This window comes from Monodelphis domestica, chromosome 5 (genome assembly GCF_027887165.1).
Source record: "Monodelphis domestica isolate mMonDom1 chromosome 5, mMonDom1.pri, whole genome shotgun sequence".
NCBI lineage: Eukaryota > Metazoa > Chordata > Mammalia > Didelphimorphia > Didelphidae > Monodelphis > Monodelphis domestica.
Genome location: NC_077231.1, coordinates 20,799,738 through 20,826,929, shown reverse-complemented (window position 1 = coordinate 20,826,929; position 27,192 = coordinate 20,799,738). Strand labels below are relative to the sequence as shown.

The 27,192-nt window shown below is 35.0% G+C and overlaps 1 long non-coding RNA gene across 2 annotated transcripts in view; it reads left to right on the top strand.

Moving 5' to 3' along the window:
• Nucleotides 1–1,191: 1,191 nt before the first annotated feature.
• The window catches only part of LOC130454305 (uncharacterized), a 44,579-nt gene continuing 18,578 nt past the window's right edge, over nt 1,192–27,192 (top strand). For both annotated transcript variants that reach the window (XR_008911972.1, XR_008911971.1), the window contains exon 1: nt 1,192–1,348. This is a non-coding gene — a long non-coding RNA (uncharacterized LOC130454305). The remainder of the gene's footprint in view (nt 1,349–27,192) is intronic.

Here is a 27,192-nt window from a genome sequence, read left to right as displayed (position 1 = left end):
CAAAACTGTTTGAAACATTGTCTGAGTGGGGGTGTTTAGCCTTTGAGGAATTGCCTCCTCACATGCTGGAGTGCTTGCCAGCTCTGCTATGGGAAATCTAGGACAGTTTTGGCCTCCTCCATGAGGCAATCCAGGAAGAGAGATGGATGCTCATTTAATTCCTGGCACAGGTGTTCAAATTTGCCCCAAGAATTTGGATGGGGGTGGGAGTGGGGGTGGGCAAATGTTTTTATTGCCTCAAGCAAATCATCTCTAGTCTTATGGAGGTAGGTCAGCTTATGGACAATTGGACAATTCCAAGTCTGAATGACTAAGGGCCAGTTGGTAAGATTTGGGTCCAGCTTTCTCTTGTTAATAAATTGGAATTTTTTCTCCTGGTGTAAGTAGTTCACCCCCAAAGAAGCTTTATATCTTGGAAACTGGGCTCATAAAGCCTTATTGCCCATTTCAGCTCCTTTATGGACTTAGATGGTACCATATAAAACTTGGGCATTCTTGTCCTTAGACCTTCCAGATCCCCTGCAGAGAAAGGCTTGTGAATTTTTTGGTGTAGGATCCCAGAGACTTGGCTTCATTTTGCATAGTCCTGGATTGGGAGAATATTTTATACACACACTGCACCCTCTGTGGCTTTCATGTCTGTATTAGTCTCTTTGGATAAAATCTGGTTTTCTGTGCATGTCGCAGTAGTTGTGTTTTGCATATTGTCATTATCAGTTTCAGCTGTTTTTGGGTTTGTTGGTTTCAGTCCATTGTATAATTGTTTTATCTCAGGTAAAGCCAAAACTATTTTTAGGTCATCGGTATTTAATTAGTTTGTTTGCCCCTTATCTCGTTCAGCATTTTCTTTAGGTGTGTAAGCAGATGCCATAGGGAGATCACTGTCCCATCGGCTTCAGGGAAGAATGACCACAGGTACCCTGCTTCTCCTTTGATCCAGTCCCAGAACTGAAGAAATGGTAGCAGTGGCCAGAGATACTCTGGAATGACATTCCATATTGTGCCATACACCCAGAAGAACATCTGCTGTAGCATAGCCAAGTAAGCTATCACAACTACAATTCTGAGGTCCAGGAGCCTCTTTGGAAAAAAAAAAAAACCAACTCAAGGAAAAACTCTGCAATAGTTTTAAGGTCTGTCACTTTAAGAAGCCCCACCCCTGGGAATGAGCAGGTGTGGTTTACAGACTTGTCCTGTGAGGGCCTCTGTAGTTCAAGATGGCTACCCGCAACTCTAACTGCCAGCGACAGAGACAGAAGATTCAGCCAGCTTCTTTCCTTTCCTGACTCAGCCAACTGTAATACGGAGGTGCTTTGAATAAAAATAAAGTTTTGCTCACGGATAGATGGTGAGTACAAGGAGTTTAAAGTGAGTATCTGGAGCAGGAACAGTGAATGAGAGCCACAGCCTGATTAAAGCTAGCTTCCATTTCTCTCTCCTCCTTGAAGGAAGCGGTTGTCAGTGTTAGCACCAAATTCCTTGAGGAAATGGCTGGAGGAGAATTGAAGACAAACTTCCCCCATCCACCAAACCTGTGGATGCCCTCAGTGCCTCTCCCTCAAAGAGGACCCCTTGCCTCAGAGAGGGTGGTCTCGGGACACTCTTTGTGTTATTTGACTCTTGTTCTATATTGCATACCCTTTCAAACTATATTAAAAGGCTTGACAGCAAATATCAATAATATGGAAATAGGTCTCGACTAATGTCACCTGTAAAACCCAGTGGAATTGTGCCTCAGTTATGAGAGGGGGTTAGGAGGAGGGAAGGAAAGTGCATGATTTTTGTAATCCTGGAAAAATGCTCTAAATTAATCAATTAAATAATTTTTTTTAAATAAAAAAAGGCTTGACAAGAATCTGACTGCTTTATGAAGAGTTTAATACAGGATCTCAGGTAAACTGGGTAAAGGAAAGAGAGGATAGGTTGCCCTGTTGTTTCCTGAATGGTCTTTGGCCTGAATGGCGTGAAAATTTGCTCATTCAGATTTCACCAACTCCTCCCAGCTAAAATTATAAGGGGTAAAAATTAGGGTTGGACTGAATATATTTTTAGTTGGTTGCCAGGGATTTAAATTCTAAATCCCAATGAAATACTCAAGTCACAATGGAATTTTATGATGGTTTTATTTTCAGTAGAAGAAAGAAATTAAGAAATGAGAGAGAGGAAAAAGGGAAGGATAGCTGCCTCAGGCTGGTCTGAACCAGGCAGGAGTTCTGAGGTCTCAACAAAGGGATGGATTTCTCCAGAGGCTGCTGCCTCCAGAAAAGCCAAGGAAGGGGAGTCAGCCTACTCACTCACTACGTGACTGCCTAAGGGAAGCAATCTGAGGTCTCCCTCTTGGGCTCCTTCATGATGGAGTTCCATGGCCAAGTCCCTCTCATAGGAAGTGATGTGAAATATAAAGGCAGTTCTGTCACTTCCTGTGTTTTACATGTACCAAAAGTGGCTTAAACTTGGCTTTGGATGGCCCAGGGGGTCAGACAGTTGTTTCTGATTTGTCACTTGCTGGCACAGCCAGGTCATAGACCAATCTCCTCCACACTTAACCCTTAAGTAGGGGTTGTATATGTTCCTGGTGGAAAAAATTCTAAAGACTAAGCAGGGTGGAGTAAATATAAAAATCACATATTAATGTATATATGTATTTGGCCCAAGAAACTGTAAAAGGAATAGGTGCAGGAAGGCAGGAAAGGGCAAGATAGCTGGACTCTCCTTTCTATGAGTCCACAGCCTGGCCCCCTCCCCCTTGGGGTCTAATATATCTTCTCCTTAGATTAGAGGTGGTTGGAGATGTTTGATTGAAGAAAGATCTTTAGGAAACTTGAAAGTAGAACAGGATTCTCCCCACCCTCAGAAATAGGTCTCCTCAGGTCAAGGACTCAGCTCAAAAAGTCCCCAGAAGCTCCTTAGAACTCTCCCAGGTTCATTTCCTTCCCAGAATCCTCTGCTCTCTTTCCAATTGACACAGACTCTGCTTCAGCCCTGATGTTAGGGTTCCAAAAAATCCTTCCCTGCACTCATCCTTATGCAATCAAGAAATTTTCTTTCCCAATGCAGATAACATTACTACTCTGCCACTTAGAGTCTTAGAAAGAAGGCTGGGGCTTTGAAAAGTTAAATGATTTGCCAAGTCTTATAGATATATACTGGCACCAGGATTTGAACTTCTAAGACCAGTTTTTGTTTTATTTTATTTCTCCTATATTAGGATGTCTTTCTTGCCTTCAAGGCAGGTTTTCAAACAAAGGCAGGATAACAGTTCATCAAATATGTTGAAAAGGGTATTTTTATTCAACAAATTTACATCAAAATTCTCTGAGGTGTCTTCTAATTTTGTGATTATGTGATTCTGAAAAATAGGGCTTGATACAGAGAAACCATGGTATCCCCATGTTTTGGAACACAATGCTGTAATTAGACTAGTGTAAGATAGCATTGGCTATTTTGGTGGCTATGCCACAATGTAGTCTCATACTGTGTTTGTAATCAGACAAAATCTCTAACTCTTATTCATGGACACTTCTGTCTAACAAATTATATCCAACCTTGAACTTCTACAATTATGTTCTTAGTGCAAGCACATGGTTTTACATTTATTAATACTAAATTTTATCTTATTTTGTTTAGTCCATCTTTCCCATCTTCTGAGACCTTTTTGGATCTTAATTCAATTCAGTAAACATTTATTAAGTACCTATTATGTTCCAGGAACTATGCTAAGTGCTGCAGGTACAAGTAAGGGGAAAAAAAGCCAATCCTTGTCTTTAAGAAGCTTACTATTAATGGGGGAAGACAATGTACAAAAGAAGCTGAAAAACTATGGCAGAAGCAGGTTAACAGGGGATAGATATCTGGCATAGGTCATGATTCTCTATTGTATCAAAATCAAACAGAGTGCTTTGGAAAATGGAGTGTAACCTGGAAAGTTGAGTCTTCTATAGGGAATGCTTTGGGAGAAGTGTAATGCTCTATCCCCCAGAGCCAACTGAGGGAACTTAGAAGGTGTTGAGTATCAAAAGTTGAGTCAAATCATCAGGGTAATAAGATTTTTACATGATAAACTTATCCTAAGGCAAGCATGATGTTCCCTGGAATTAAAACCAAGGGAAGCAGCTGATGGAAAATGGAAAGTAGTAACAGGTTTGCTTATATCCCCCACAAGTCCATATTATCTGCAAAATCAAATACATTTCTATGACATTAGTAAAATATTTAAAAAAAAATATTGAACAAAACAGTGCCAAAAAGTTCCCTAGGACATTTTCCCTAAATACCTCCAGGTTAACAGAATTTCATTAATCACTACTCCATGGGGACATTCATTTAATCAATTCTACTGAATGAATGATGAAATACACTTTTAATTATTTGACATCCCTTCATCTTGTGTTCAATGATATTATAAGGAATATACCAAATCCCTCTTTAGAATCCAAGTACATAGATGGTTTATTTACTAGCCTAGCACTTCTATCCATAATCAAACAAACCAAGAAATGACCAGATTAATAAGTGAGCAAAATAAAAAATTAATAAGCAAACATTTTAGACCAATAAAGAACTAGTTTTAATTTTAAATAGAAATGATCAAAACCTTTAGAGAAAAAAAAAGTATCTTAGATTTCATAAAATGGGCCAATCAAGAAATAACCAGATGTACAACCTACATTTAAAGAATGTTGATTTCTAAGAGGTAAGAGAAATAATAGCTAGAATAACATTTCTTAAAATTCTACAAAGAAAGTTCTCCCCACAGAGATGAGATGTCCTTAAAGTTGAAGAACCAAATAATTCTGGAAAAGTTTGGAAGAACACAAATGATTCTGATAAAGAAGGAAAGATGGGACTACCTAAAGAAACCAATATGGTTGCAGAGGGGAAGTCAATTGCCAATTAGCTGCTTAAGAAGTTATTAAAATAATTTAACAAATATTTATTAAGTCCCCAAAATGTCAGAAGATATGCTAGATATTGAGAATATTGAGTCTGTATCCTCAAAGAATTTTCCTTCTATTGGATGAAGGGCAAAATGGAAGGCTGGATAGATAAAGGAGAAGAAATAAAAGACTTGTGTAAGAGTACTAAAATATAATGTCTAAATAACAAATTCAGCATATTAACTTGGTTAAGTAATGAATATTATAGACAAAAAAAGATATTTCATCTATGTTGGATGGGATGAGCATAATAGAAAGAATAAAAAAGAGAAGCATCATTCCTTGAAAACTGTATTTCTAGAATATTTATTCTAATTTCTTTTTGCCTAGCTTATTCATAAGCAGAATTATTGGGGCTACAATCACACCAGATGAGTATTGATGATAGATAAAGCATTTATTAAGCATTTTCTAGTTGCCAAATATCAGGAATATGAAAAAAAAAGAAGTCACCACTGTAAAAAGGAATTCTTTATTTATTTTTTAAAATTTAATGGGGGACCTGGAGGTCCTCTTACCATAGAGATGTATGGGGTGACAGGAAGTAGGAACCATAGAGACAGGAAGGAGAAACCATTGAGAAAGGAAGCTTAAGTTAGGAAAAAGTTATAAAAGCTGTCAGTTGCTGACAGTTAGGGCTGTCAGTTGCTGACAGTTAGGACTGTCAGTTGCTGGGAAGTTGGCTGCTGGGAGTGATCTGGGTTGGTGGTTGGCATTTAGTTGCTGGGATATAAAAGCATGCCTGAACTTACTGAGAGGGTTTTTTGACTTTAACCATTAAGAGAGCTTTTTGACCTTTTCTGGGTTTGGAGGTGGCTTTGTTGACAGACCTAATTGGGGTTGGCGTAAACACTGCTTGGGTTGGTTTTGATTTGGCTGGATTGGGTTGGAACTTTGTGGGGTGGTTGTTAGTTATGGGTAGATATAGGCAGTTTTAGATACTAATTATAGATAGTTATATGATAACTAGATAGACATTAGGAAATTTTCTTTCTCTACCTCTTTTCTGTATTTCCTTTACTATATTCATATTACTATCCCTATTTTAATTAAACTAAATTGTTAATTGTTAAAAGCTACCAGAAATTTTCTTTTCTCTGGCTTAAAGGGATAATATTAATTTACAACTCTACTATATTTTCATTAAGACTTAAATTATTAAAAGCTGCTCTCTTATTTTGTCAAATCTCTTATTTTAATCCTTATGCCACATACATTCCAATTTAAGAGATAAAACATGACAGGGATATTGGAAAGAAGAAGAAAAGAGGTGGAAAATCAAAGAATAACCACATTCAGTACCTCCACTATTTGGGGGGTAAAGCAGGCCACTGTGGGTGATGGAACAAGAAGTTAAGATAAAAGTAGAGAGAATTTCACAAGCATTGGTACATTATAAAATTTTATAATATCTACAAATATATTATTATGACTTTCTTCATTTGGGTACTTTCAAAGAGTATACTGAAGCCATATAAATGGGATTTAAGTGTCAGCAGACTATTAAACTGCTATCTAGAAGAGATTCATTAGCATTTGAAATAATTGGAAAAGCATTTTTATGTAGGTGAAAGCAGGAATTTTCAATGCCCTTCTAGATTTCTATCCTCTAACAGTCACCCTTCATGTGGATGACAACATGCATGACCATAAAAACTCTTGAATAGTAGGGAATTTTTTAAATTACAAAATAAGCTATTGGAGTATGGAAACTTGCTAAATGATTTGGCAATTCTCAGGATCAAATAAAGATTTAAAAATGAGTAACCATAACAACACTATGTAAAATCCATCTGTACTTTGCAACCCTTAACTTGGTAGACTTGAAGTTTCAAGGGTTTTTCCTCTTTCCATCCCTCAATATATTTTAGACCGTGAATAAGATACACAGCTTTAGAATGACACTTTAAGCACTTATATAAATCACTCATTAGAAAAGGAAAAGTTAAATGTGATGCTAGGCAGATGGGTGGAAGCAGAGAGAAGAATGACACAAGGGGCATTTTCTCTGCATCCCTACCATATGGAAGCAAGGGTGCCAATAATACTTATTTATATTGAAATTTGGAATAAAAGTTTAAGTAGAAGAGTGGAAATGAGACAAGTGGGTATGAAAAGGGTTGCTCTTGTATTTTTAATGGTTCACATTCTCTGTCTGTCTGTATCTGTCTGTCTATGTATCATACCAAACTTATCATAACATTTTGATACAAAGATTTTTTCCCCTATTCAACCACTTCTCTTCTAATCCTATATCTATTCATTTCTATGTAGAAGCTTTTCAGTTTCAAGTAATGAGTCATTTATTTTATCTTTTGTAATTGCTTCTGTCTCCTGTTTGGGTAGGACTATATCTTATCCATAGTTATGAGAAATGCATGATCTGTTTCTCTTCTATATTATGGTATGACCTTTTAACATTAATATCATGTATCTACTTAGAATATAATGTGGCAAGGGCAGCTGGGTAGCAGAGTGAATTGAGAGTCAGGCCTAGAGATGGAAGGTCCTAGGTTCAAATCTGGCCTCAGACACTTCCCAGCTGTGTGACCCTGCGCAAGTCACTTAACCCCCATTGCCTAGCCCTTACCACTCTTCTGCCTTGGATCCATTACACACACACACACACACACACACACACACACACACACACACACACACAAAATAAAATAAAAGTAAAAAATAAAATATAAAAAAAATAAAATAAAAAAATAGAATATGTTGTGGCATGTGTTGATTCAGTTCTAACTTCTGCTAAATTTCTTTCCAATTTCCCTAGAAGTTTTTTTTTTTTTAAATCCAAAAGGGAGTTTATCTCTAGATAACATATTCTCCATTTTATCAAATGATCCAGTGGTCATTAATTTCTACTGTTTCTGAATCTCCATTTTTCAGTCTATTTAGTTGATGTATTTATTCTTTAACCACTATCACATACTTTTAATAACTCTTGTTTTATTATATCTTTTAATGTCTCAAAGCGCTGTTACTGCTTTGGCCTTAATTCTTTTCATTATTCCACTTGATATTTGTACTTTATTTTTGTTTTTTTTCAAACATTTTAAAAATTAGTTTTTCATGCTCTATAAAGTATATCCTTAGTATTTTGATTGGAATACCAAATCAAGTGTAAATTAATTTTTATGATTTGGGCTTTCATTAGTATATCCTATCCATGAGCACTGAATATTCCTACCACTATTTAGGTTGTTCTTTGTTTCTTTAAGGAATGATAAAATTGAATCTATACAAGGATTTTGTATGCTTTTGGTGGTTGATCTCTACTTTATGTATTTTTTATCTATTTGGAGTGGGATTTTCCTTTCCATTATTGTTTCTTATGTTTTTTATTGTTATATAGAAATGTTATTGATTTTTGAGGATTCAAACCTAAGGCTTTTCTGAAACTGTTCTTCTTTAATATCTTTATAGTTTTTTGGTTTTTTTTTTGTGGTTTTCCAAGTAAACCATTATATGGGCAAGCAGTGATAGTTTTATCTGATCTTTACCTGTCATTATTCCTTTAATTCCTTTCTCTTGTCTTATTGCTCTTGCTAGCATTTCCAGAACTATATCAAATAACATATCTAGAAATTACAAATAATATATCATATAAAACTAATATATCAAATTATTGAGAAGAGTGGCCATTCTTGGGCTTTTTGAAGACCGTATGTGGCCATTCTGATAGGTTGTTTGACTTCAAAAGGCAGCTGCCAAGAGAAATGTTTTCTGTTTGTGTTTGTGTTGTCATTCTTTGTGGAAAGCACATATATGTGTGTTAGTATATGTTTGAGTAAAGCAACATGTTTCCTCTCCCCAGTTTTTCCCTACAAAAAGTAGGAAAAGGGGTGCTGGGGTATACATGAGAGCTGCAAATAGCAATATGTTTAATCAAAGTCAGGATAATTGCTTTGGACCAATTAGTAGAGGAATGTTCTTCATATATTAAATGTTTATAACTTAATTTTGGGATAATTATTGGTTTTTTAAAGCTTTCAGAAGCTTAAGAATTTATGTTCTATTTTTGTCTATATTGCATTTCTAATGTGTTTCCTTTGTTGGAGGTTTTTCTAGTTTAAATGTTAGCCACTAATATTTGAAATTGTATCGACTGTTGATTCTCCAACAGTGGAGAATATAGGACTTGTGATCTTTATATCTTAATATCCCAAAGGAAAGATCCAGGATTCTTGGCTATATTTTATTTTTTTCCTTGTAGCTTTTAGTGTGGCAAATGTGGATCATATTGTGTATGGTACTGTTGATTTTTTAATGATAGCAGTAGTGTGATGCAGTATGTAATGCATTTTTATCCTAGGGATGAACTCTTCTTTTGATTTGAATGCTTTCATTTCATTTCAGAATTTTAAGCTATTATTTATTCTGCTGAGAGAACTGTAATATTTATTGGGAAAGGAAGGAAGTTCTAGTCACAAGACCCAACTGCCACTCCCAGTTGCCCCTTCCCTCACAAACTGTCAGTCTTGTTTCCTTTCCACAGAACATAAGAATTTTACATGTGTGCATATATATGTATATGTGTATATATATATATATATATTTTTTTAAAGTTTGGTTGAAATGTCTTAAATCTATACCAGAAGATGATTTCAAAAAAGTCACTTAATTAATGAAATTTTGATAAATTGGAATCTAAAAGCAGGGGATTATCCCTTCAAAGAACTGACAATTGTAATCCCTTATAAAGTACTTGAAATATTTAAGCTGTGTAAAGAGTAAAGCTGAATAAAAGAGAATTATAAGATAACTCTAAAATACTTGTTCTTAAAGCATTTAGGTTTTTTGATTTGTATACTGAGTAAAAATGTTCAATTTTATATTATAGCTAAAATAGTAACTTCTCTTAAATCTAGGTTCTTTTAGAGTATAGAATAAGAGAATACTGCCAGTATTCCTTTGAAAATTAAGGTTTTTACAGTAATTTTGATTTTTAATTGCACAAAAGGCAAAGTGAAATTTATTTATGATAATAAAAATCTAACATAGTAAAAGACTCAGAAGGACCAATTAGATTTTTTAAATTTTGAGAGCACATATTGCATTTTGTGCTGCTATATATATATCCTTCATTTTGTTTTGTTATTCACCCACCAGAAGCTATCTATATAAAACTATCTATATAAATCATTTATTGTTCAATGTGCACAGGTGATTATAGTCAGCACCTTTTCATTTTAAGAGAAATTAGAATAATTGTTTTTGTTAAAACTACTTGATCTTTTGGATATATTAACAAATATAACATAACAAATAAACATAATTGGAGGGTTACAATAATTTGCTTGAACTAGCATTTGGAATTTGTTTTACTAAATAGGGAGTCCATTTACAGATATATATATTTTTTATGATTGATTGGCTTTATTATTTTTTATTTTTAGTTTTTAAAACATTATTTTATTTGGTAATTTTCATACATTATTCATTGGAAACAGATAATTTTTTTTTCTTACCCCCTTAACCCCCCCTCCCCCAACCACTCCCCTAGTAGAAGCACGATTTGTCTGGGTATCACATGTGTCCTTGCTCTGAACCCATTTCCTTGTTGCTGGTATTTGCATTAGGGTGCTCATTTAGCGTCTGTCCTCAGACATGTCCCCTCAACCTCTGTAGTCAAACACTTGCTTTTCCTTGGTGTTTTTACTCCCTCAGTTTGTCCTCTGCTTGAGGATAGTTTTTTTTTTTTTTTTGTAGATCCCTGCAGATTGTTCAGGGACATTGTAAAGCCATTAATGGAGAAGTCCATTACGTTCTCTTGAACCATAATGTGTCAGTCTCTATGTACAATGTTCTCCTGGTTCTGCTCCTCTCGCCCTGCATCACTTCCTGGAGGTTGTTCCAGTCTCCATGGAACTCCTCCACTTTATTATTCCTTTGAGCACAATAGTATTCCATCACCAACATATACCATAATTTTTTCAGCCATTCTCCAATTGAAGGGCATCCCCTCATTTTCCAATTTTTGGCCACCACAAATAGTGCAGCTTTGAATATTCTTGTACAAGTCTCTTTCCTTATTATCTCTTTGGGGTACAAACCCAGCAGTGCTATGGCTGGATCAAAAGGCAGACAGTCTTTTATCGCCCTTTGGGCATAGTTCCAAATTGCCCTCCAGAATGGTTGGATCAATTCACAACTCCACCAGCAATGCATTAATGTCCCAACTTTGCCACATCCCCTCCAGCATTCATTACTTTCCTTTGCTGTCATGTTGACCAATCTGCTAGGTGTGAGGTGATACCTCAGAGTTGTTTTGATTTGCATCTCTCTGATTATAAGAGATTTAGAACACTTTTTCATGTGCTTATTAATAGTTTTGATTTCTTTATCTGAAAACTGCCTATTCATGTCCTTTGCCCATTTATCAATTGGAGAAAGACTTGATTTTTTGTACAACTGGTTTAGCTCATTATAAATTTGAGTAATTAGACCTTCGTCAGAGGCTTTTGTTATGAAGATTGTTTCCCAATTTGTTGCTTTCCTTCTAATTTTAGTTACATTGGTTTTCTTTGTACAAAATCTTTTTAATTTGATGTAGTCAAAATTATTTATTTTGCATTTTGTGACTCTTTCTAAGTCTTGCTTGGTTTTAAAATCTTTCCCTTCCCAAAGGTCTGACATGTATACTATTCTGTGTTCACCTAATTTACTTAGAGTTTCCTTCTTTATGTTGAAGTCATTCACCCATTCTGAATTTATCTTGGTGTAGGGTATAAGGTGTTGACCTAAAGCTAATCTTTTCCACACTGTCCTCCAATTTTCTCAGCAGTTTTTATGAAATAATGGATTTTTGTCCCAAAAGCTGGGATCTTTGGGTTTGTCAAAGACTGTCATACTGAGGTAATTTACCCCAAGTCTATTTCACTGATCCTCCTTTCTGTCTCTTAGCCAGTACCAAATTGTTTTGATGACCGCTGCTTTGTAATATAGTTTGGGATCTGGGACTGCAAGGCCACCTTCTTTTGTATTTTTTTCATTATTTCCCTGGATATCCTTGATCCTTTATTCTTCCAAATGAACTTTGTTATGGTTTTCTCTAATTCAGTAAAATAGTTTTTTTGGTTGTTCAATGGGTATGGCACTAAATAGATAGATAAGTTTGGGTAGGATGGTCATTTTTACTATGTTAGCTCATCCCACCCATGAGCAATTAATGTTTTTCCAATTGTTTAGATCTAGTATTAATTGTGTGGAGGGTGTTTTGTAGTTGTGTTCATATAGTTCCTGTGTTTGTCTTGGCAGATAGATTCCTAAGTATTTTATATTGTCTCGGGTGACTTTAAATGGAATTTCTCTTTCTAATTCTCGCTGCTGAGCTGTGTTAGAGATATATAGAAATGCTGATGACTTATGTGGGTTTATTTTGTATCCTGCAACTTTGCTAAAGTTGTTGATTATTTCGATTAGCTTTTTTGGTTGATTCCCTGGGATTCTTTAAGTAAATCATCATATCATCCGCAAAGAGTGACAGCTTGGTCTCCTCATTGCCAATTTTAATACCTTCAATTTCTTTTTCTTCTCTTATTGCTACTGCTAGTGTTTCTAGTACAATATTAAATAATAAAGGTGATTATGGGCATCCTTGTTGGACTCCTGATCTTATTGGGAAGTCTTTGAGATTTTCCCCATTGCAGATGATGATTGCTGATGGTTTTAGGTATATACTGTTTATTATTTTTAGGAAAGGCCTTTTATTCCTATACTTTCTAGTGTTTTCAGTAGGAATGGGTGTTGTATTTTGTCAAAGGCTTTTTCTGCATCTATTGAGATAATCATGTGGTTTTTGTCAGTTTGCTTGTTTATATGGTTAATTATGTGAATGGTTTTCCTAATATTGAACCATCCTTGCATTCCTGGTATGAACCCTACCTGATCATAGTAGATAACCCTTGTGATGACTTGCTGGAGTCTTTTTGCTAGTATCCTATTTAAGATTTTTGCATTTATATTCATTAGGGAGATTGGCCTATAGTTTTCTTTCTCTGTTTTTAACCTGACTGGCTTTGGGATCAGTACCATGTTTGTGTGGTAAAAAGAATTTGGTAGCACCCCTTCTTGCCTTATTCTGTCATATAGTTTGTATAGTATTGGGGTTAGCTGTTCTTTGAATGTTTGATAGAATTCATTTGTGAATCTGTCTGGACCTGGGGATTTTTTCTTAGGGAGTTCTTTGATGGCGTGTTCAATTTCTTTTTCTGATATGGGGTTGTTTAGGTAATTTATTTCTTCTTCTTTTAGTCTAGGCAATTTATATTTTTGTAAGTATTCATCCATATCACTTAGATTGCCATATATTTTTGCCATTAATTGGGCATAGTAGTTTTTAATGATTGCCTTGATTTCCTCTTCATTAGTGGTGAGGTCTTCCTTTTCATCTTGGATACTGTCAATTTGGTTTTTTTCTTTCCTTTTTTTAATTAGACTGACTAGTACTTTGTCTATTTTATTTATTTTTTCAAAGTACCAGCTTTTAGTCTTATTTATTAAATCAATAGTTCTTTCACTTTCAATTTTATTAATTTCTCCTTTGAGTTTTAGGATCTCTAAATTAGTCTTCATCTGAGGATTTTTAATTTGTTTGCTTTCTAATTTTTTAATTGCTATGCCCAATTCATTGACCTCTGCCCTTCTTAATTTGTTAATATATGAACTCAAAGATATAAATTTCCCCCTGAGTACTGCTTTCTCTGTGTCCCATAGGTTTTGAAAGGATGTCTCATCATTTTCATTTTCTTCAATGAAGTTATTAATTGTTTCCATGATTTGTTCTTTAACTAACTGGTTTTGGAAAATTGTATTGTTAATTTCCAATTAATTTTCGATTTACCTCTCCATGTTCCATTACTAATTATTATTTTTATTGCATTATGGTCAAGAAGGTTGTATTTATTATTTCTGCCCTTTTGCCCTTGTTTGCAATGGTTTTGTGCCCTAATACATGGTCAATTTTTGTGAATGTACCATGTGCTGCTGAAAAGAAAGTTTATTCCTTTTTGTCCCTACTTATTTTTCTCCATATGTCTACTAACTCTAATTTTTCTTTTTCTTTTTTTTTCTTTTTTTTCTTTTTTCTTTTTTAATATATTTTATTTGATCATTTCCAAGCATTATTCGTTAAAGACATAGATCATTTTCTTTTCCTCCCCCCCACCCCCCATAGCCGACGCGTAAGTCCACTGGGCATTAGATGTTTTCTTGATTTGAACCCATTGCTTTGTTGATAGTATTTGCATTAGAGTGTTCATTTAGAGTCTATCCTCTGTCATGTCCCCTCAACCTCTGTATTCAGGCAGTTGCTTTTTCTCGGTGTTTCCACTCCCATAGTTTATCCTTTGCTTATGAATGGTGTTTTTTTCTCCTGGATCCCTGCAAGTTGTTCAGGGACATTACACCGCCACTAATGGAGAAGTCCATTACGTTCGATTATACCACAGTGTATTAGTCTCTGTGTACAATGTTCTCCTGGTTCTGCTCCTCTCGCTCTGCATCACTTCCTGGAGGTTGTTCCAGTCTCCATGGAACTTCTCCACTTTATTATTCTTTTTAGCACAATAGTGCTCCATCACCAACATATACCACAGTTTGTTCAGCCATTCCCCAATTGATGGGCATCCCCTCGTTTTCCAGTTTTTGGCCACCACAAAGAGTGCAGCTATGAATATTTTTGTACAAGTCTTTGTGTCCATTATCTCTTTGGGGTACAGACCCAGCAGTGCTATGGCTGGATCAAAGGGTAGATATTCTTTTGTCGCCCTTTGGGCATAGTTCCAAATTGCCCTCCAGAATGGTTAGATCAATTCACAACTCCACCAGCAATGAATTAATGTCCCTACTTTGCCACATCCCCTCCAGCATTCATTACTTTCCTTTGCTGTAATGTTAGCCAATCTGCTAGGTGTGAGGTGATACCTCAGAGTTGTTTTGATTTGCATCTCTCTGATTATAAGAGATGTAGAGCACTTCTTCATGTGCTTGTTAATAGTTTTGATTTCTTTATCTGAGAACTGCCTATCCATTTCCCTTGCCCATTTATCAATTGGAGAATGGCTTGATTTTTTGTACAATTGATTTAGCTCATTATAAATATGAGTAATTAAACCTTTGTCAGAGGTTTCTATGAAGATTTTTTCCCAATTTGTTGTTTCCCTTCTGATTTTAGTTATATTGGTTTTGTTTGTACAAAAGCTTTTTAGTTTGATGTAGTCAAAATTATTTATTTTACATTTTGTGATTCTTTCTATGTCTTGCTTGGTTTTAAAGCCTTTCCCCTCCCAAAGGTCTGACATGTATACTATTCTGTGTTTACCCAATTTACTTATGGTTTCCTTCTTTATGTTTAAGTCACTCACCCATTTTGAATTTATCTTGGTGTAGGGTGTGAGGTGTTGATCTATTCCTAGTCTCTCCCACACTGTCTTCCAATTTTCCCAGCAGTTTTTATCGAATAGTGGATTTTTGTCCCAAAAGCTGGGATCTTTGGGTTTATCGTATACTGTCATACTGAGGTCGCTTTCCCCCAGTCTATTCCACTGATCTTCCTTTCTGTTTCTTAGCCAGTACCAAATTGTTTTGATGACTGCTGCTTTGTAATATAGTTTTAGGTCAGGGACTGCAAGGCCCCCATCGTATGTGTTTTTTTTCATTATTTCCCTGGATATCCTTGATCTTTTGTTCTTCCAAATGAACTTTGTTATGGTGTTTTCTAAATCAGTGAAGAAGTATTTTGGTAGTTAAATGGGTATGGCACTAAATAGATAAAAAAGTTTGCATAGGATGGTCATTTTTATTATATTGGCTCGTCCTATCCATGAGCAGTTAATGTTTTTCCATTTGTTCAGGTCTAGTTTTAGTTGTGTGGCGAGTGTTTTGTAGTTGTGTTCATATAGTTCCTGTGTTTGTCTTGGCAGATAGATTCTAGGTTTTTTATTTTGTCTAAGGTGATTTTGAATGGGATTTCTCTTTCTAGTTCTTGCTGCTGAGCTGTGTTGGAGATATATAGAAAAGCTGATGATTTATGTGGGTTTATTTTGTATCCTGCAACTTTGCTAAAGTTGTTGATTATTTCAATTAGCTTTTTGGTTGAATCTCTAGGATTCTTTAAGTAGACCATCATGTCATCTGCAAAGAGTGATAACTTGGTCTCCTCCTTGCCTATTTTGATGCCTTCAATTCCTTTATCTTCTCTAATTGCTACTGCTAGTGTTTCTAGTACAATGTCAAATAGTAGAGGTGATTATGGGCATCCTTGTTTCACTCCTGATCTTATTGGGAATGCATCTAGTTTATCCCCATTGCAGATGATATTAGCTGTTGGTTTTAGATATATACTGTTTATTATTTTTAGGAATGACCCTTCTATTCCTATGCTTTCTAGTGTTTTTAATAGGAATGGGTGTTGTATTTTATCAAAGGCTTTTTCTGCATCTATTGAGATAATCATGTGGTTCTTGCTAGTTTGCTTGTTGATGTGGTCAATTATGTGGATGGTTTTCCTAATGTTGAACCAGCCCTGCATCCCTGGTATGAATCCTACTTGATCATGGTGAATGATCCTTCTGATCACTTGCTGGAGTCTTTTTGCTAGTATCCTATTTAAGATTTTTGCATCTATATTCATTAGGGAGATTGGCCTATAGTTTTCTTTCTCTGTTTTTGACCTGCCTGGTTTTGGAATCAGTACCATGTTTGTGTCGTAAAAGGAGTTTGGTAGAACTCCGTCTTTGCTTATTATGTCAAATAGTTTGTATAGTATTGGGATTAACTGTTCTCTGAATGTTTGATAGAATTCACAGGTGAATCCATCAGGCCCTGGGGATTTTTTCTTAGGAAGTTCTTTGATGGCTTGATGGATTTCAATTTCTGATATGGGATTATTTAAGAATTCTATTTCCTCTTCTGTTAGTCTAGGCAGTTTGTATTTTTGTATATATTCATCCATTTCTCCTAAATTGGTGTATTTATTGCCATATAATTGGGCAAAGTAATTTCTAATGATTGCCTTAATTTCCTCCTCATTGGAGGTGCTGTCCCCCTTTTCATCTTTAATGCTGTGAATTTGCTTTTCTTCCTTCCTTTTTTTAATTAGATTGACCAGTACTTTGTCTATTTTGTTTGTTTTTTCAAAGTACCAGCTTCTTGTCTCATTTATTAAATCAATAGTTCTATCACTTTCGATTTTATTAATTTCTCCCTTAATTTTTAGGATTTCTAATTTGGTTTTCTGCTGGGGGTTTTTAATTTGATTGCTTTCGAGTTTTTTCAATTGCATTTCCAATTGATTGATCTCTGCTCTCCCTTGTTTGTTAATATAAGCTTTCAGGGATATGAATTTGCCTCTGATTACCGCTTTGGCTGCATCCCAAAAGGTTTGAAAGGATGTTTCGCCATTGTCATTTTCCTTGATGAAATTATTAATTGTTTCTATGATTTCTTCTTTAACTAAACGGTTTTGGAGTATCATATTGTTTAATTTCCAATTGGTTTTAGATTTGGTTTTCCATGTACCATTACTAATCATTATTTTTATTGCCTTGTGATCTGAGAAGGCTGCATTCATTATTTCTGCTTTTTTGCATTTGTGTGCTATGTTTCTGTGACCTAATGTATGGTCAATTTTTTTGAATGTGCCATGTGGTGCTGAGAAGAAGGTGTATTCCTTTTTATCCCTATTTATTTTTCTCCATATGTCTATTAATTCTAATTTTTCTAAGATTTCATTCACTTCTTTTACCTTTTTCTTATTTATTTTTTGATTTGATTTATCTAAATTTGATAATGGTTGGTTTAAGTCTCCCACTAGTATGGTTTTATTGTCTATTTCTTCCTTCAATTCGCCTAGTTTCTCCATTAGAAATTTGGGTGCTATATTATTTGGTGCATACATGTTGATTAATGATATTTCCTCGTTGTCTAGAGTCCCTTTTAACAAAATATAATTATCTTCCCTATCCCTTTTGATCAGGTCTATTTTTGCATTGGCTTTATCAGATATCATGATTACCACTCCTGCCTTCTTTCTATCAGTTGAGGCCCAGAAGGTCTTACTCCATCCTTTAATTCTGACCTTGTGGGTGTCAACCCGCCTCATGTGTGTTTCTTGAAGACAACATATGGTAGGGTTTTGGATTCTAATCCACTCTGCTATTCGCTTGCGTTTTATGGGTGAGTTCATTCCATTCACATTCAGAGTTATGATTACTAGCTGTGTATTTCCCAACATTTTGATTCTACTCCTGGTCCTGCCTTTTCTTCTTTCACTATTTCCTTCTACACCACTGTTTGTTTATAATCAGTCCCCCTAGTTCCCACCCTTATTTTACTTCCCTTTCTACGCCCCTCCCTTCTTATTCCCCCCCTTATTTTCCCCTGTAGTCTTTTCAAAATCCCTCCCCCCACCCTCTTCCTCTCTTGTACTGCTTCCCTCCCCACCAGTCCGTTTTTTACCCTTCTACTCCCCTATAGGGTGCAAATCTATTCTCTTCCCCAATGGATTGAATTGTTCTTCCCTCTTTGGATCAGTTTCAATGCATGTAAGAGTTGAGTATTTCCTATCTCCAACCTCTTTACCCTTCCAGTGTACTGATGTTCTCCCCTCTCCCGCCCTGAGCTTCTTTGTGACATATAAATTTACCCCCATTTGTTTCTTTTCCCTTTTCTTTTAATCATAACCTCTTTTTTTAGCTCTAGTTGTGTATATATATATATATATATATATATATATATATACATATACATGTATATGTATTTATGCTTGCATATATCTATATACCTATTTATGTCTTGTCCTTTCATCATTTACAGATATTTTTGAAAGTCTAGCTATTTTACTTGTTGCTAATGAAATTAGATAGGCTTCTGAGTTGTGCCTACACTCTAACAAAATAACTCTTAGTGTTGTAATTTCAAGTGCTCTATTTTGGTTTAAAGGTGATCTTAAGATTATCCTTTAACCATTCTATTAAGTATTTGTGTTTTGTGGGAATCCTCATAAATTCTGCTTTTCTGAAAAGAAAAGACCACCTATTGCTGCCTAATTTTTTGAGATCCTATTATAATTTTCCAGAGTGAATTATTATGTAGAAATAGATTTTTATTTTTAGGGATTATTAAACCCTGACAAGTGCCTTTGTTGTGGTGGATTGACTTCATCTCTTCCTCTTTAAGTCTGGATGATTGATTTTATTCAGCTTCCATCTTTGAGTATCATTTTTTTTCTGATGGATGGAGAATTCTCATAGGCTGTTGTTGGAAAGGATTTTTCCACCTGTGAATTCCCTAGTGACATCCTATACCTACCAAACCCAGTCCTTGAGTGTGGTAGAAGGTATTAAAATTTGTTGATGCTAAAATTACTAGATTCTTATTGATTTTCTTTTTGTTTTGTTGCAGAAAGCTCAATTAGAACCTCTGGAGTTCTAACTATTCTATCCCAGTCATTTCTTAGGGATCGAAATCCCCATAGAAGGTCACCCTCCAGCTAGAACCTAAAGACATTCACAGAAGACACCTGTTCAAAGACCCTTTACAGACTCCTAATATGGCCATTTCCCTCCTTTTCATTTATTTATTAGATTTCTTCCAACACTTGTTCCAAAGCCAGCCAAAGAAAGAATTTGGCCTTACTGTTTTCTTCTGAGAATTCTAAGTGATACCTGATGAATGAGGTCCCTTTTTAAGATTGGCAATTGGATGCAAAAGTCCTAAATAAAAGACTGGCTTGGGGGCTACATTATGTCACAACGATCATACATTGTGGCTAAACAGAATTTATACCAGGAATTTAGGGATGGTTTAATATAAGGAAAACTATCAATATAATTGCCAACATCAATAACTAAAGTAATGAAGACCATATTAGCATATCAGTAGATGTAGAAAAAGCCTTTGACATGACATAATACTCATTCCTAATAAAAAGAGATGTAAATTATTTTTTTCTTAAAATAATATCTACCTAAAATCCTAAGCAAGTATTATTTGCAATGGAGAGAAGCTAAAAGACTTCCCAAAGATCAGGAGTTAAGCAAGAATTCCTATTATCAATAATATTATTTAACATAGTGTCAGAAATGCTAGCAATAGCAATAAGAGAAGAAAAAAGAAATTAAATGAATTGGAATGGACAAAGAGGTAATGCAACTATCTCTTTGCAGAACACATGATTGCCTATGTGGAAGTTCCTAAAGATTCAACTGAAAAAGTTAGTTGGAACTATCAATAATTTTATCAAAGAAGCAGGATAAACCCATTTAAATCATCAACATTTTCATATACTACCAACAAAGTTCTAAAAGAAGAGATAGAAAGAGATATTTCATTTAAAATAATCACAGATGAGAATAAAAATCCTGTGAATTTGCCTGCCAAAAACAAACCTAGGAACTGCATGAACATAATTATAAAAGAATTTTCAGAAATAAAGTCAGATGTAAAAAATTAGAGAAATCTTCATTTTCATGGATGGCTGGGACAATATAATTAAAATGTCAACCTCACCTAAAGTAATCTACTTATTCAATATCATTCCAATTAAATTATCAAAATAAATTTTAGTTAAAATAATAATTCATTTAGAAAAACAAAAGATCTAGAAGATAAAAAGAATTAAAAAAGTAAAGGAAGAGAGTCTAATAGTATCAGACTTTAAATTGTGTTATAAAGCAGCAAAACAATCTGGTATAGGTTAATATATAGTAAAGGGGATCAGTAGAAAAAAATAGACACCTGACAAACAGCAATAAAAGATTATATACTAAGTTTGAATTGGACAAGAATAGATCTAGGTATTGGAGATAAGAAATCAAAGACATATATTGGTATGTAAAAAATTGCTCTGAATCACTACTGATTTGAGAAATGCAAACCAAAGTAATTCTGAGTTATTCTCTCACCACCATAAAGATGGTTAAGATGACAAATGTTGGTGGGGATGTGGAAAAATGGGGACACTAATACACTGTTAGTAGAGCTGTGAACTGATCTCGACCATTAAGGAGAGTAATTTGCAGTTACACCCAGAGAATTATAAAACCATATATCACAGTAGAATGGGTCTGTTTTTCAAAATTAGGGAAAAAGGAATAGTATCCATATGTTCCAACATTTTTATTTATAACAGCTCTCTTTGTGGTGGCAAAGGATCATAAATTGTGGGAGTAGGATACTTGTGGATAGGATTTATTATGAAGATATGTAGATATGAAGGAAAATTAAGTTAAATATATAAGAGATGTGTGATTTCATTTATGTATATTATTTTTCTTTGTATGTTTTTTTTAAAATTTTGAATAAAAAAGAAAGACTGGTAATTGCTGTAACCTGAGAAATAGAAAAGATAGAAAAGGAAAACTAGTCTTCACAGATAACTAAAGTAGAAGAGTTTCAATTCTATTATGCTTACTTTATTGTGGGATTTAATATATATAATTCTGGAGATTTGCAACATTTTGTGCAGAGTGCTTTTCTAAGTTCATGTACACTATCACTTATTCATTTTCTATGTAGAACTCTAAAATGTAATTTATTTCTCAATCTGATGTCAAGAGAATGTAGGAAAGAATAGTGGAGCCTGATATATTTTTTTTTAAATTTGATAACGGTTGTATCAATATGAGACAGTTATATTTAATCCTAAACAATTGTAGAAAATTATCATTTGAGGTTAAAATTTATGAGAATGTAATTGAAAGGAATACTAAGGAACAAATTGGTCTATGATATCTGTAACCCCAGTGGGATATTTTCTGGGAGCTACAGGTGTAATTCTGTCTCTGGAGAAAGCTAAGGGAGTGCTCAGCTGGATTATCTAGAATGAAACTTCACTTTTACAACTGGCAGGTTCTATACATTAATATGTAAGCCATTAATTATTTATCCACATTAGGGGATCTCTTCTCCTCCCTTAATTTTTGTTTCTCTTTTCTCCTGGTATGCCAAGTTTTCTATAATCATGAACGTTAATACAGTTGCAGGTAGGCTGATGCTGAAACATAGAAACTGAAGTAAGAGGTATATAGAATTTTAGTAATTTAAACAATCATGTGGATGAATGATGTCATCAACTTGGTACTCATTTTGAGGTGTTTAAGGTGTTTCTAAGATTATGAGAATAATTGGAAAATGTTGCAATAATTAGTAAAACCAAAATATAAGTCTATTCAGTAGAGATTTACTGAGATTAATTTTGGTTAATTAAGTTATAAGTAGAATATATGGTCTTTTTATCTTAAAAAGATTGCCAATCACTTTGATGTGATATTTACTTGGAATTAATGCAAAGTGATCCAAAAAATTAAAAATAATAGTTAATGTGAATGAAATGTCCAATCCATTTGAACAAGTTAAAGGATTTTGTTTTTAGATTCTCATTATCTCATTCTCTAGAAGGGGAATATGAGACTATTGAATTAGTGTTTCAATTCTCCACAAAGGGAAGTGAAAAGTTTGAAATTAAATTTTAATTTGTGGATTAAATTTTATAATTGTTTTAAAACTGAAATTTTCATGGAATTACTCTTAACATTTAAATTTATCAATGGTGCTCTAATGTGTGCCTGAGCAAGCATTTTTAAAAATATAATTAGGGTTTTTATAATAGGATGCTCATCAGATTTATTTAATATTATCTGATATTTTCTTTTGGTTTATTTCTTTCCACAAAGAGTGACTGTTTTCAATGCCAGGTTTACAAACCTTGATAATCCTGTGTGGAAAGCCAACTATATTTTCTTAGCAAGTATGGTACATATATTTCTACCAGCTACAAGTAGAAATGTGATAAGATGTTAGAAACTGGATGACAAGGTTATTTTTCACTATTATTCTAAACACAAATATCAAATAATTTTAGAACCATAAAAACATTTCAGTCAATTCAAATTACTGAATGTCTGCTGTGGCTGACAGCATAAATTAGTCCTATATGTGCTTATGAGCAAATATCCAGAATCAATCAGTTCCTATTTGAAAAATTGGTTATAAACTTACCATGGTATTTTTTTCCATCCATGAAACTGTTCAAGAACCTGTAAAGGGAACTTCTTACAAAAGGAGAAGGCTACCAACATTTACCTCAGACCACCAGGACTTGAAGGACATGGTAGATTATGGAAAATGGACAGCACTTTTTTAATTTTGTAAAATATTGCAAGATTTTTCCGAAGCAGAATTGTGTGTCTTCTGACTGTTGAGTGTGCCTCTGCCAATGGGGAGCATTCACAGAAGCTAATTAATTGTCTATGTGTGACCCTTTTTCCTCCTTCCCATTTTTGGTTAACAAAAGAGCCACTCTTAAGCCCTCCTGGACAGATTCCTTTTGTTCCTTATGATGGTCAATGGATGAATTGTTATGACCATTTTGGAAGAGAAATCCAGAAGGAGGAAATGCTATGATTTTATGAAACTACAAAGTTGACCCTCATCCCTGACAACCAGAATGCCCATTACTGACCCTTGTCCAAGACTGAACCGTAGGACTCATCACTCTTCACCAATAAAAATATTAATCTGGAGAACCTCCTCCTCCCTCCAAAGTAAGGCTTCTTTCCTTTCCCTCTCTTTTCAGTTGCTCCCCACTCCTCATCCATTTCTGAAACCAAAGAGGTCACCTTTCACTCATTGCTAGCCCTTTATTTTACCCCCATCCATCATTCACTTTTCTATCCCCTGCTTCCATATTGTATTGAAATCCCCAGAAGAAGCATTCATAATCGTATGCCACCATTTTGTAAACTTATGAAGGGTGAAATGAGCAGAATAAAAAAAAAAACATATAGAAACAAGAATATTGGCTGAAGAATAACGTGTTTGTGACCACTTCCAGAGAAAGAACTGACAAAAATAAATAAGCAAGATATAGTTTGTATATACATATATCTTTTTTGTCAAGTGATGCTTTCTCTAATGGAGCAAGGGAGAGAGAGAGAGGAAGTTACCTGGGTATTTTAATGTAACAAATTAATTTTATTTAAATTAAAAAAAATAAACATTGATAGGCAGAATCTTGCTAGGTTCTGTCCATCAGCCTCTTCACTGTTACCTTAATCAGATTCTTAGCTTCACAATCTGCCTTCTTATTTAGCCTTAAAAATAAATATCTTACAAGGAGTTGTATTGCCCCTGTGTTGCTATTACTCTGCATTTATTCATTCCTCTATTCTGCTGTTTGGGATATCTGAGAAACAAATGATCTCTTCCATTCTGGTTTTCTTCCTAGAGTATTGTACTCTTCTTTATTATTTAATGTCCATTTTTCTCCCGTTTGGTTAAGGTCAGATTTACAGAACCCTGGCCTATATCTGGAGCTTCAATGCCCTTCAGTATACATTATTCTCTCTCTCTCTCTCTCTCTCTCTCTCTCTCTCTCTCTCTCTCTCTCTCTCTCTCTCTCTCTCTCTCTTTTTCTTTAAATTTACCCATGATGTTGCATTTATTTGGTAGTGTTAAGGTCCAGGATTTCACCCACCACCATGGAAGACCACGGACAATGTAATCAGACACGGAAAAGGCCCTTTATTGAAAAAAAAAACACGGATACACGCATCAGTGGAAACCTCTGCCATCAGAGTTCCAAGTTGCTTCTGACAGGCTGGGGTTTAAATACTTTTTCATGAATAACCTTTGTTGGAAAGTTGCTTTTTGCACCTGGGGTCTCAGTGCTGAAGTTTATCAGGGACCTTGGACAGGCCCCAGCACAAGCCTGAAGCTTATATGTCTGTGGGGCCTTGGCATTTTTCCTGGCTGAATTTCTCAGGGCAACTTTCAACTTAGATCTCCCTCAGTAGCTAAATATAAGGGCATGTAAAAGTCACTGTCAGCTTAGTGGTAGGCATTAAAGATCTAGTAACATCTCATGAAGGAAATCTTGTTTCTATTGCCTATTAGAAGGCTACTTCATTAAGATGTTCTTTGTAGCAAACTTGAAGGCTAGGGAGCAGAACCAAAAGCAATTGATTAAATTAAAGAAATATATGTCTTGATATAAAATAACATTCCTAAGACTTTGAGCAGTCCAGAAATGGGATAACATCTTGGGATATATTAAGATTCTCTACAATTGAATTTTGAGCAAGAAACTATGACCATTTGACAAGGATTTTGTAGATGGAATTTTCTTGATGAAATGTGAGCTGGACTAGGCAATCTCTCCTTGATGTCGTTTCTGAGTTTTCAGTATAGAGATCTTTCTTTCCTATGCTGATTGAGACATTATCTATGTAGTGTTATGTAGAGAGGGAAGAGAGAGAGAGAGAGAGAAAGAGAGAGAGAGAGAGAGAGAGAGAGAGAGAGAGAAAGAGAAAGAGAGAGAGAGAGAGAAAGAGAGAGAGAGAGAGAGAGAGAGAGAGAGAGAGAGAGAGAGTGAGAGTGAGAGTGACATTGAATTGATAATTAAATATGCTTCTTTGGATTCAATTTTCTTCTCTATGAAGATGATTCCCATATCTATATCTAGGACTACTTTCTCTCCTGACTTAGTTATACATATCCAATTGCTCCTCAGACATCTTCAAACTCAATATGTCCAAAACTGAATTCATCCTTATGCCCAACACTCACCACTTACAAACTTTTCAATTATTGTCAAAGATACCACGTAGTCATTCTTAATACCTAATTTCACAAATCCCATCCAGTGCTATATTGTATTTCTACCAATACAACATGTAGGTAATTGATCCATTCCTCTCTCTACACTCATATATCCACATACTTACTTCATGTCCTTATCCTCTTTTGTATGACTTATTACAACAGTGTTTAACTCATGTTTTCCTGCATTGTGTTTCATTCCCCTCTTAATTCACCCTCAACTCAGTTGGTAATATGATTGTTTTTAACTATAACTCTGATCAAATTATTGCCCCCATTCAAGACTTCCTATAGCTTCCTTTTACCTCCTTGATCAAGTATAAAGTCTTTTGTTTAATGTTTAAAGATCTTCATAATCTAGACCTTTCCTAACTTTACAGTTTTCTTATACTTCTTCCCTTCAAATATGCTATGATCAAGCTACATAAGCCAATTGGTTGTTTCTTGAAACTGAGACTCTATCTGCCATCTTGTTGCCTTTTCTCTGACTCCTCCCTATGCTTAAAGCGTTTCCCACTTTGGTCACCCTCTCCCCACTCTCCATCCACAATTTCTTTCTTGTTATTGCCTTCCATTTGGTCTGTATACATCTCTTAAGTATCTGCATGTTATTTCCCCCATTAGAATGAATACTCAATGAAGGGACTTCTCATTTGTTCATCTTGATATTTGTTTGTTCTTTTCTTCTTTTAATTTCCAGCACTCATTGCAGTGCTGGATACATAGTAGGCATTTAACAAATACTTGATCCCTGGCTATGAAAATCATGATTTTGTGATTTTATTTTAGGTCCTAAAAGTTATTTTATGACTATTGTGAAGATGCTGGATTATTGGGAAAAGGACAGTTTATGAATAATTGAACATGAAAATATACTAGATATTGGGGAAGGCTTAATTCAGGGTTGGATAATAATGATAGTACCTTTTATATCAATAATGTACAGTGAAGTCATAGTTGAACAACTCCCTCTACCAAAGCAAAAGTTTATTCTAAGAAACTTACAGTCCTAAGAATTGCCTGCAGCAGAAGTTGTGGTCAGGTGATTTTTTTTCAGTGTTATTTACCCAGAAAAACATAGAACTGCCAAAGCATTTACAAATAACACATCTTTAATCAGGACAAGAGAGACAATACCCTTATGGCCATCACACAAAGTCATGTGCACACACACCACCACATCAAACTAAGCTCTGAGACTAGTAACAATTTCTCCAAGAAAATGCACCACAAGTGGGAATTTCCATCAAATTGAAGAACTTGGGGTCCTATATACATTAGGGAGTATAGTAAAGGCAGGACAACTCTTTGGCTAGATGGACCCTGGGGAAGGAGGATTCTGGCCAGTGGCTGGAACGTTCACCTGGGAGAAGCCTAGATACAATGTAAGAAACTAGGAAGACAAAAAGGTACCTAAAAGCCAAGCACATCTGCTAATCCTGTATAAGGTAATCAAAGTGGGCTTGAGAGTTTACGGTACAGTCTGGGACAAAAAAGGTCAGCAGAAGGGTTTCTTGAGGATAGGCTATCTGGGACAAGAGTCAGTGTGGAATTTCATAAAACCAGGTTGTCAGGGTAATAAAACCTGTGGATGTCAGAGGGGAAACTAGGCATCAGATTATTCTGACAGTGAAGCTAACTCTCT